We start from the raw sequence: 12,330 nt of genomic DNA on the forward strand, positions 1-12,330 counted from the left end.
TGTAGAGAAGGAAGGCAATATAACTTGAAATTAATTAACACAGCCTCATTCAAAATGTATGTGTAAATGTTACCAGTGCATATGCAAATATATATGATAGTACTAATTTATATTGCAACTGCTAAGGTTATATACGCATAAAGCATCTGTAAGAACTATGGAGTAGTATGTAATATAGTAAACCAGCATGATTTACACCATGTGACAAGAGCTCACAGGATTTAACAAGTGGATTAAAAAAAATGTGTTTGTTAACTACAATGGTTTGTTACAAAGCCATTGTTTGTTCATTATTTACTGTTTTGATTGAGCTAGAGCACTTGTGTAGTACAACTTTTAGTTCTATGAAACCTCACAAAACAAGAGATGTCGAACTACATTGTATTACGTATAAATTGTATCTTCAATGAACAAATAGACCCTTCTTTTCCAGTCACTGATATCAACCTCTAGTGGATGCCAGCCTTGTATTCCTTCTCCCCCTCCGTCCAGCAGCAGAAAATCTGCAGAGACACAAGCTGCAGTAACTCAGGGCAGGAAGTTTCTTCCATCCTGGTAACAAATAACTTACATTTACAGGCTAATGTTTTCAACTTGGCATCCCTTGTATATTAGTGTCTGGACAGCGAATTACTGCTATTGTAGGCCACATGACTCCCTTTTAGGAGAGAGGCCAAGAATTCATCTGTATTTGAGAGAAGCACCCAGGATATCTGGGAAATAAGTACATTTACCCATTTCCTCTGTTCTTGCTGCATGCTCACACCTCTCCTCTCCTCCTCTCCCCTCCACAATCCTGGGTTTCATCTTCCAATTTACCGCATTGCTCCCTATCAGCTGCCTTCTCCTTGACCAGCTCCATGTGTGAAAATGACAAGAAGTCTTGTCAGTTTCACTTTGCCGGTTAGTTAACATAGGGACTAGAGCAGGAAAGAGAAACAGACTAAATTAAGTCAATTTCACTTTCACTGCTCTGCTGGATGGAATGGCAGCACCAAATGAAACTGACAAGAAATCTTGTAAATGTCAAATGAGCTGCACGGCTGGCAGATAGAGCAGAGCAACAGGGAAGATGGGAAAGTGCGAAGAGGGGGTTTTTTGGAATGTTTTATGGACTACATCTTGAACGTGTGAATTGGGTGGCTGTCCCAATGACTGTGGAGCTGTTTATGCATATGCAATGGAGAGTGGAGAAAGAATTTTTTTCACCTGCTTAGAGGAGTCAGTACTGGAAGAAACTGAATCAAATTCCTGTGGAGGCTCCTGCTCCTTACGTGATCTCCCTGTCCGACCGGTGCACCTTCCCCAGCAGAGTTGCACACTAAAGATAAATCCTACTCATTATCTACTCAAACTGCTACACAGGAATTTCACATTGTTTTCTTGGATGAACAAAGAAAACTTCTTGACATTGTCAGAACAAGCACTAATAGGTATCATCCCAAAAGCCACAGACAATCTAGTGTCAGTTCCTCCTCACACTAACATAAAAGAGGTAAGGATAAATCCTTCCCAATTGCTGAAAGAAAGAGGGAGGAATGAATTTTGCATGAGAAGTATCTGCTCTGTGTGCTTGCTCAGTGACTTAGTATCTGCAGATCACAGATGGTACCTCACACCACCACTTGCATGATGGCCATGCAATGGTGGCAACACCACACAGGAGCACAATCAACGTAAACATCATAGCATTTGACAAGCAACAACCATGATATATTGTCCCTGGTTTGGAAGATGATCTTTTCAAAGAACTCCCAGATTGAGTGAATGCCAAACATCCAGAAAGAAATTTAGAATAGCTCAGTGTATATTTATTGAGCTCTTTTGTAGTCAACAGCTATACCTGGTGAGGACAAAAATAAACAAATAAATAATCAGGCATTGTGATCTGAGGATCAACAGCCCAATTACAACATAGGCCTGATCAAACCCCACTAAGTGTCAGTGGGGAAGAACAGATGGCTTTTGGTGGACTTCAGAAGAGGAGAATACTGGGGACAACATAATGGAAATCTTTCCTCACTAGAGAGAAACAGTAATATGACACACAAAAATGCAATCTTCCCCTGAAAAATCTTCACATTTTCAGTGAAATCTGAAACACACTGATAAGTCTTTATTTTTGGTTTGGGTATTCTTTATGATTCCCCAAACTCCTCTATCCCCTCAGATCTACACCAACTGAAGTTTTTTGTGAAAGCTGTCATACAATTGAAGAGGCCAAATATACTTATGGATGGATAAATAAACTCTCACCAGTTGTTTATTTACAGTATTTTTTTTTTTATTTATGTGTGTTCACTTATTTCAGCTGCTTATTTATTTATGTGTCTTTATTTATTTATTATGGGGGTTTATTTGTTTACTTATTTTCATTGGTAAGCTTCAGGTGATTTTTGATGCTTCACCTAACATAATGTATTAGTAACCTGCTGGACTTACGGTTTACTGCTTGATGAATATTGCAAGTGTATTTTGTTAAAACTGGTCTTGGCCTGTAATCAGAAATAGTAATTTCTGGGTTTGTAAGGTTAGAGCTGATCTATAGGTTTGTATTTCACTGCCAAAGAAGCAAGTAGTGCACTAGCTTTTACAAATGAAAATTATCACTGTCATACCAATATTCAAATCAAAATTATATAGTACTATACATTACTGTCTCTGTGATGATACTAGAGGGCAAAAATGTCACACTGAGATTGCATGATGTATAGCACAGATCAGATATGAAGAACTAGTTTATGTGGTAAGACTTTCAGAAACACCAAAAAGCAGTGCATATGTTAGTTGTAAAAAAACCCGCGCAAAACCCACACCTCACCTTCTATCCTGAAAAATTATCCAACAGGAAAATAACAAAATCACTGGATTTGAAGAGATTTTCAAACTAAACTTTTAATTGAATTAAAAACTTTGTTTAAAAATGGAATAGGTTACTAAAAAGAAATTTAGGTGCAGGCATGAATAAGGGTTCTGGCAGTCTGTGTTTTCCACAGATTTTATTATACTGTGTTAAAAGAGCAGCTACAAAAATTAAAAGCCATGTGCAACTTTCTTCTGGTACTGTATCGCAGCATGCATTCTTTAGAAACGTGCAACACAAGACAGGTTTATGTAAATTCTTGAAACTTTTAATCTTTTTTTTTTTAATAAAACTTTTTAATATATGCCACTTATCTTTTTTGAACTGAAGGATGAAATATGAACACAAACAGAACTGTCACTAACAGCTGAAGAGAATTAGGGAAGGTAGTGATCCTATCTCTTCTAATATGATGTATGTTACGCTGCTGAAACATGTTCAGACTAAGATTATTTATGCAGGTCTTACAACTAACAGTTGAAATAGTTCTAAAATCTCACATAAAACTCAAACCAATTTAATAAATTGGCCAAATTATTTATCAATGTCTACTTCTAAAATGAGAAACTATCTTTAACCCTATGCATACTACTTACTATCCATCTCCCTGCTTCCCCTCTCTCTGAAGTAAGAGAATCTATTGTTCTACACTCTTGGTCTTCTGCTTCAGCAGTATCAACCTTTAGATGCCAAACCAATTTAACAATGAGCTGATATGTAAAACCCTCATAAAAGAAAATCAGTTTTCCAAACAAACATAATCTGAAAGACGACAAAATTAAATATTTGAAATAAATTACGTGACATTGTCCACATTTTAATACAGAAGTGTCTTTTAATATAGAGATATGATAAATTGTCAAATGGGAAAAATAGATATAAACATTGTATTAAAATTACTTCAAAATCCATCTTTATTCATTTGTACTTTAAAGAATAATTGCCTTGCACAAGCCACAGAAAAGGAAGTAACAGATTGATAAATTAGAGTTAATCATAACCAAGTACACAGCAGACTATTATATACCTCTATTCCTCTGCTCCGTGTTATAAATAGTAGAAAAAGCACAAGGAGAACTAAGGGGAAAGAATGCATTTCTTTATGACCTTATTTGAAAGATAAACTCCTTGGGGAAATACAATTTATTCAGATTATCAAGACCCTGCTGTGCAAATCTACAGTCTGGGAGCACACTACAGAGATCAAACAATATTTACTTTATTCTGTTGGGTATAAAAGCTTTTAATGAATGCATAATTAAGACAGAAAAAGTATATACAGCTTTAGAATTCCACTGCCAAGCCAAGCCATTAATATCCAAAGAATCGTACCCGGTTGTAACTCCACCTGCTTCCTATTTAGATTACAACACAGTTATAAATCAAGGTATTAAAACAACTAGCCTTGCTGCTATAACAGAGGAGAGTTGCATGGTGACACTATTTCCCCCTTCCCTAAAAGGGGTTCAGCCTCTTTAAAGCAAAAAAGGAAGTGCAAGGTCTCCAGGACAGGGACATGTTTATTTAAAATCCCAAAACAACACCTATCACAACAGGGTCTTGACCCTGTGTCCTCCAGGTTCTCTGCTACGTTAAATACTATAAACCAGGTGCAGCATTCAGAAAAAAGCCTTAACATAAATCATAGCAAAGACAGACTCTAAATAGATAAGGGATAGTACAAAAATTAAAAATTGTAGTGATAAAAATGTACATCTAACCAAAAAAGGGAATAACACAATCTTAAGAGAAAAGAAATCCAGTTTTGTTAGATCTAGCTCTTCCCTTCTGTATCAAAAGTTCTCATTCTGCAAAACCTTACATATTTACCTAAGAACTAACAGATCATGCACATACCCAATAGCACAGCAGACATGCGTGTTCCATACTAAGCATAAGCAAAATTACTTCAAAAATGGTATTTTAAATCTTATTTGAAATTTGCCTCTATTAAACACTGAAGCCATCAGGCTGAACCATGAAAGACATTTTGCTGAAGCCTGGTCACAGTGGAACAGCTGGGTTAGAATTTTGCAATGTATAAAATTGTGTTCACGTTTATTGCAAGACCAGTGCAGACTGTAGATTTATTTATAGGCACAGTAAAGGATGACTTCTTAAATGACTCATTTTATAAAATTAATTTTTCTGGTATATCACTGCTTTCTCAACACTTCTGGTAATTCTTGCTTTTGTTTTCTGTTTGAAGCTTGAACAGTTATTTTGCATTCTTGCTGTTATTTCAGAGTAGGTCTGGGGCTAAGTATAAGAGCAACAATATCAAAGCATTTCAGCCTTACTGTTTTCCCTCCACACTATGTGCATTACTTCCCCTTCTTAGTGTTTCCCTAGATCTGCTTGGTTTCCAGGTTCAATCCTGCTGGCTGGTGCTAGTGAGCATGGAGGAAACCTGTGACATTCACAAGCACAGTGGAAAGACATGATTGCTCACATGATGAGACAGGTGTGGTCTTCAAAAAAGGAAGTGGCACATGCCATATGCAGATACTCAAAAGTAAACCCAAAAAAAGAAAATATTTTCTAGAATCCCAGATAGATTAATCCAAGTTATAAAATAGCACAAATATTTTCAAATGGCTATCCAATTTAAGTGACTCTGATTGTACATACCTCGTATATTACATACAGGATTATGTGCATCACAGAAAGAAATATAACGAAACCTTAAATCTACACAATTAAAAGTTTCATGGTACCATTGGAACAACCACAGGTAAGGTTCTGCAGAGTTTCCAATAGCTGTTTCCACCTGCTAAAGAGATGCTGCTGTGAGAATATTTTTTTCTTTTTTAATTTTTTAAACTGCAACTGGCACAAACACTCCCCAAATGAAGCACTTCACACCTCACCTGGCTCCATATTTTGCCAGGTATTCCTGGCAAAGTAACTGTAACAATCAGTATTATTTAACAAATAAAAAATACAGGGATGAAACAAAACATGGAAATCTCATCTAAACCATCACCTGCCCTTTTATACAATTTCAGCCAGCAGAAACCCAAAGGGAGGATTTAATCAGATTTATCAATGTTTACAGTTCTTGCCAATTAAGGGAGCCTGTCTCTTCTTCAAATATGCTACGAGGAATGACATAATCCTGCATTCGTTACTCCAGCAGAAATCACAGAATATTGGTACAGAGTCTTTACAGATGTTTTGTTACTTAATATTTTTGCTAACTCTTCAGCATTAGTAAAGTGCTTGAGGAAAGCTGAAACCTACTTGGCTAATCCACCAACCACCAGCAATCTTTTATGGTAAATGTTGATTTTTTGGTTTTGTTGCTGCTATTGTCAAATCCAGAAAGAGCAATTTCTGTCCTTTAGAAATCCAAAGTTCACAGGGGTATCAGGTAAAAAATTACTTACTGTCAGCAAGAAGAATAAAGAAAAATAGGACTGTACAATACTATTGCTTGCAATTCTTTTGCAGACTCTTAATTGAAACAGTTTAACGCCATGAGAATACAGGAGCAGAAGTTTATTCCTCTACTATGCTGGGCAAGCTCATCAAATAATCTTAATCACAGATTAAGAAAGATCCATCTCAAAACTCACTCTGTTCTTGCTCCCAGCTACTACTACAAGCAGGCTCAACTGATTTTGAGACTGTTTCCTAATTTTCAGCTTAATTTGCTCAGTTTATATGCATTTGTTCCTGTGCCAACGTTATCTTTTAGTTTTAACACCACTCACTCTCTCCGCGCTCCCCCCTCCCTCAGTATTTATTCCCTTGATATGTTTACAGAAAGCAATCATATTCCTCATTTTGCTAGACTAAACAAGCCAAGCTCTTTTAATCTCCTTACATAAAACAGGCCTTCCTGATCATCTTAGCTGCCCTTTTCTACACCTCTCCCAGTCTGACTTCATTTATTCCTCTGCATGAACAAACTCTTCACAGTATTCATGATTTTTCAGCAATACCTTGTACACCAGCATTAATACTTCCTTAGCTTTATAAATTACCTTGCATGAAATATTCTAGACTCAAACTGCCTTTTTCTTGATGGTATCGCTTTATAGCTCAAAGCCACTGTATGATTTAATACACAAAAATTCTCTGTAAACTTGATCCTCAAGTGAGACACTGTAACAGCCCTTCCATCTGCCAAGGCAGGACAGAAATAATACGACATGTTACAAATGGGAATTGAGTATGATACAGTAGATTCTACTGGGGATGCTCAGAAATTATTTTCCAATTGCTTATTTAATTTCTTTCTACATTTGAGTAACAGATCTTGTAATTGTCTTGGTACATACCAGTTACTTATTGGGGGAAATATTATTTCAATAATCTTCTTAAGATCTGTTTCAAAAGTAGGCAGGAAATCCCCTTAATATTCTGAAAAGCAAAGTAAGTTTTAAATCACTATAAAGTATGAAAACTCTCAAACACAGTGAAAATATAAGTAGAAAATATGTTTCTAATATACAGTGTGTTAAAGTGTCATTTTTATTCTTAATTCCATTACCAGCATGAAGGGGAAGGGGAGAGTAAGAAAAAAAAAAATCAACATAAATCTGTTAGTAGATGTATTAAGGTACCCAATATCTTCCCTTTCCAATGCCTTTTTTTTAAAATTTACTATTTTATCAAAACTTAATACTTCAAAGCTGAAGTTTTCCAGCCTCACAATGAATCTCTTTAAAGTCTCTTGAAAACATGTCACGCATTACTGAGATCAACAGAAAAAGACCATTGGTCTTTCACATTAAAAATATTCAGGATGGAAATTACCCATAGGAGTCCCCGTCACTGTGAAAAACTTCTGTTGACCCCCCTCATCAGCCTCTAAAAACACTAAATAGTTTGGGTATACTCAGTAATGATATCTTTGAACTTTGCAGCTAAAATCTCACCCCCTTCTAGCTGCACTGTCCATAACGTATTCCACAGCTAAGCAAGATCCCGTCTGCATCGCTGTCCACTGCGAGCCAAATCACAATGACAAAACCTGAAGCCTGGAAGTCCGTTTCTGTGGTGCTGCTTAGGGTCCACTTTGGAGCCCTGGCAGGTCAGAGAAAGACACTAGCACTTTTGAATGCAGAAGCATGAAAAAAACCCAGACCACAGAACAGGAGAGCGGATCCAGACAGGAACTCCAGAGACAACAAGGAGCAGGAGCAAACAGTACTGGAACCTAGCAGGAGAATTAGAAACACAATCAAAAGAAGACATGGCTTCTCAGCGAGGCTGGGTGATAGTTCCTCCAACTGTAGGATAAATGTAATACATAAATGTAAATGAATAAGGATGAAGATGGGTAATAGCATGATAGTCACTAACTAAAAATGGAAGTCAACACTCGTGATGTATTGCTAAACAAACACAGGGAGCATATTCCAAAATTATCAATATACTAATGTTAACACTCTAGGTATAAATAAGAACAGGGGAGGTGTTCATATGCAAAGAATATGTAATATGATTCAAATAACTCTGTTTCATAATCTTTTATGACATTTTATTTCTGGAACATTACAATGATGTATATGTGTGCTCTGTAATAAACCATTTTTCTTAAAAACCTGTCTCTGCTTCAGAATCCTGGGCAACAGCCTGCCACCAAATGTTTAAGGATTACAGAGCTAATAAACGCACTTAAAAATGGAGATTTGGAAAAAAGTAACTGTAGCGAGCAGGACATCTAATATCACCAGATAATGAAACAAACTAAAATGTGTGGAATGACAGGTCAATTAACATACAGATTCAAGTCTTAGAAATTTTTGCTGAATGCAAAGCAGCAAAGCTTTCTCAGAATTTTACGGCAGTATGTGACACTATCTACAGAAAAGCTGAATCTAGTGCACAATAACTCAATACTGAGCATAATTTTGATAGACAAAGCGAAATCAGTCACCAATTTGAAATCAGTAGCTCCTAATGCATTGTAAAAATCACATCACCCCAGCTATCTATCAATGTTTGACTTTTATGAAAGGAATAAGGAGTCAGTAGGGGAACTTTTTTTTTGAAACCTCAGAAGAGCTCATTTTCCCAAGTTTACAAGAAATACTGGCAGAATAAAATGGGACAAATTTAACACAAGGAGTATTAGAGAAAGTTGAGCATTATAGTATTTCATAAATTTCATATATCACATACTTTTAGTAAGATGCATCTTAGATGGATCAAAGATTGGTTTAATGACCATCTCAAAATGAAGTTACTAATGGTAGGTCATAAAGCAGTATAACATTTCCTGGCAAAGTTCTCAAGGAATTGACTCTTGGTCCCATACTGTTAACAGTTTACTTGAACTAGAGAACAGTAAGTTTCACCCGCAGAGTTTGCAGAAGACTCTGCAAAAGCAATAGGGTAACAAATTACGGGAATGACAGACTATGAGTATTATCTGGCTTTCCTGGCAAAGTGATCACATTAAGAAATAAAAATCCAAGAACCAGTCACATAGCTAATACAGAAAATATACCAGGCGCTATTCAGAACAACACTTACAGACCATCAGGAGGCACTAAGAAGCAGTCATAAATAGCAACATCAGTTCTCAGAACAGTACTGCACCAAAGGAATAAAAAAACCAACTAAACAAAAAACTCATGTCATAAAATGCACACCAAGTACCATTCAATAAAAAAACCAAACGCTCTTGCTGCTTCCACGTTGCATTTTTAAAGCTACTGCTCAAATATCGGTCCCAGTTCTGAAGTCCACACTTCAAGGATATGAAAATACTATAGGCTGGAAAACCAACCTTGCAAGTTTTAATGTCCTCAAATTAGTTTTAAAGAAAGACTCCTGAAGATTTGACCTTAAGCAAAGATTTTTATTAAATGGAAAGAATATATGAAAGCAAAAAATTTCTGAACAAATCTTCAGAAAATATTTTCTGGCTCATGAATATAGGATCAAAGTTACCCTAGCCACTGGACTAGGAAGGACAGGACTGATAGCACTGCCTTCGTGTGATTAAGAACATTTCACAACTCTGCATTTAAAAAGTTGCTGCAATAAACCAAGTCTTTTGACAATTGTCTATACAGGTAAAGGAGGAAATATTTGCACAATTTCACCTCCGAGGGCATATGGTTTCACATTCCTCTAAAGAACAAGAGACTTGTTGCAGCTGCAGGAAGATATGAGGGTACTCAGCAGTTAAAAGAACTTGTATGTGAATGATAAAAAGGCAACATATCCATTTTATTTGGAAAACTGTCATTTGTTCAGGTATCTCTATGCTCCTGCACTATCTGACCTCAGCTCAAAAATCACTAAGAAAGTTTTTGCTCACAGCACTAAACCAAGGCAAATTCTCATTTTACAGAGAAAAAAGGTGGAGAAAAAGAGTAATCTAAAAGATTTCCCATGATGCAGAAGATACGAAACCCAGAACCTCAAACGCCTGGAACACATTCCAGTGCTCTAGTAGTTAGAAAATTGTTTCCTTCCCCACCCCCAACTTTAACACAATTTAAAGTTATTTATACAGCTCGATCTATCAGCAAAATGTCTGTAGCATGTTTTGCATAAGCATTATGTCTCAGTAAAATAAAACCCTCCACAACACACCGTCCCTAAATTTATGCAGTGAAAAGAGCATCTCTCCTCCTCATGGCTTGGAGCTGTGCTGGTTAGTAGGTTTCCTACATAATAATCAGAACTAATCTTAGAAGGTAAGCAGGATAAAAAGTAGTAGTAGTCCACATACAAGAAGTGAAAGAATGAAAACAATACTGACAGGAACACTGAATTAGAAGGAAAAAATAAAAAAAGAATTCAGTATGCATGAGGATCGAGGGGGATTTGCTTGTATGTTAAGCATTATTGACTAGGGATTCACTTATCACTCTCTTGGTCAAAATTATTATAAACTCGACTCTCAAAAATAGGAAACCTAGAAAGGGCAAAGCCCAAAGGTAAAAAATGGACCTTGACTCAATGCCCAGTTTGACATTTCCTACATCTGTCCTTCAGTAGTGTCAAAGAAGTCACAAGTCCTCCCAAAACTAATGTGTGAATGTTCACACTGCTTTGAAGTGAACATGTTTGAAGGCATGAGACTTCAAAGATCATGCCAACTTTGGTTCATGTAGTTTCTAGCAGTTCTTATCAAGAATGAAAAAGAATCCCTCATCATTCTTCTCTCTCTCCCCCCTCCCCACCCCCCCCCCGATCTCAAACAGCTAACAATCAGAATTCCATGCTTTACCACCAAGGCTTTTTTCCCACAGAAAAATAGAAGAGAAAAATATTTAATCAATGCGTCATAATATATTTAAGATGTAATCAAATCATGAAATTCTCATTGGCTTCAAGATTTCATTGGGAAGACACCGCATTTAAAAGCAGAACAGGCCCAATTTCTAAGTGTTCACAACCACAGATGCTTGCCAGTAGCTCAAAACCATGAAACACATGAAATGAAGCCAGACACACTTTTACAGAAAATTCGAAGGGCATTTAGAGGAGGGACATAGCTCAGTTACTTCAAAAATAATGTATTTCTGCAGCCAATCTAAGTCATTGTTTTTTTAAAATTAACTAGAGCTTACTTACTGAAAAAGATTTTAGTCAATGATTATACCATGCAAGGTTATAGAAATCAGTAATTTTCAGATTTTACAAAGTAATGCTGCTACATTTCAAAGATTTCAACCACACCTAAAAGCAAAACGCTAACAACAGCTTATCAAAAGTTACATATGCCTGATATTGTTTGTTTTCCCCTACCCCAAAATATTCACCACACACACTGATCATTTTCACTAATTGTTTTATTCCTTTTCAAAAAGTTTGATTAATCTGTTCAACTTTTGATCCAGGGCTGAATGGTGCTATATGAGTCCAGAACTTGTTTAGACTTTTTACCAATGGTGTATAATACACATCCAAGTTAAGACTCAAATCAGCCTCTAGGTAGTCAAACACTTTCAAGTATTTAGTAAATATATTCACTACCAGCCTGTCAGGGTCCTTGACATCATCAGTGTATACATCTACTTCCCGCATACTTCAGTTCCCCATGAAGATGGTGATGCTGCAAATATCAGTAAAAATAGTGAGGCAGGCAAAAACAGAACAGAAGGACGTAAAACCACTGACTGGGCCTGTCCCCTAGCTTTACCCCTGGCCACCATATGCTATTTCACGTCTGTGGGAATTCCAATCCCAATGTGTCTGGGGGGCTGAGCACACCTGAGGTTACTACAGTACTTTCCCTCATGATAAACAGGTGTGCTTAGATGCTATGGAAATTCAAGGCCTTCTTGCATATATAATTAGAACAGATGTGGCTTATGGTAAACAAGGAGAAAACACTGAAATGGAATATAGGAAAAAGAACTCTTTTGAGTGGCTTTGGAAACTTTCACAAAGGTCAGTGTTTACGAGGCAAGTCCAGCCAATATATTACTACCCCTCTAATCCAGAGGGCACCACAGCTTCTATAAAAATTAATGTAGAGACTATTCCCTCTG

At 36.6% G+C, this 12,330-nt stretch overlaps 1 protein-coding gene across 5 annotated transcripts in view; it reads right to left on the reverse strand.

Moving 5' to 3' along the window:
- KLHL32 (kelch like family member 32) overlaps positions 1-12,330 on the reverse strand; it is a 129,487-nt gene that overhangs the window by 39,540 nt on the left and 77,617 nt on the right. The window lies entirely within an intron of this gene.

Source organism: Falco naumanni, chromosome 6 (genome assembly GCF_017639655.2).
Source record: "Falco naumanni isolate bFalNau1 chromosome 6, bFalNau1.pat, whole genome shotgun sequence".
NCBI classification, from domain to species: domain Eukaryota; kingdom Metazoa; phylum Chordata; class Aves; order Falconiformes; family Falconidae; genus Falco; species Falco naumanni.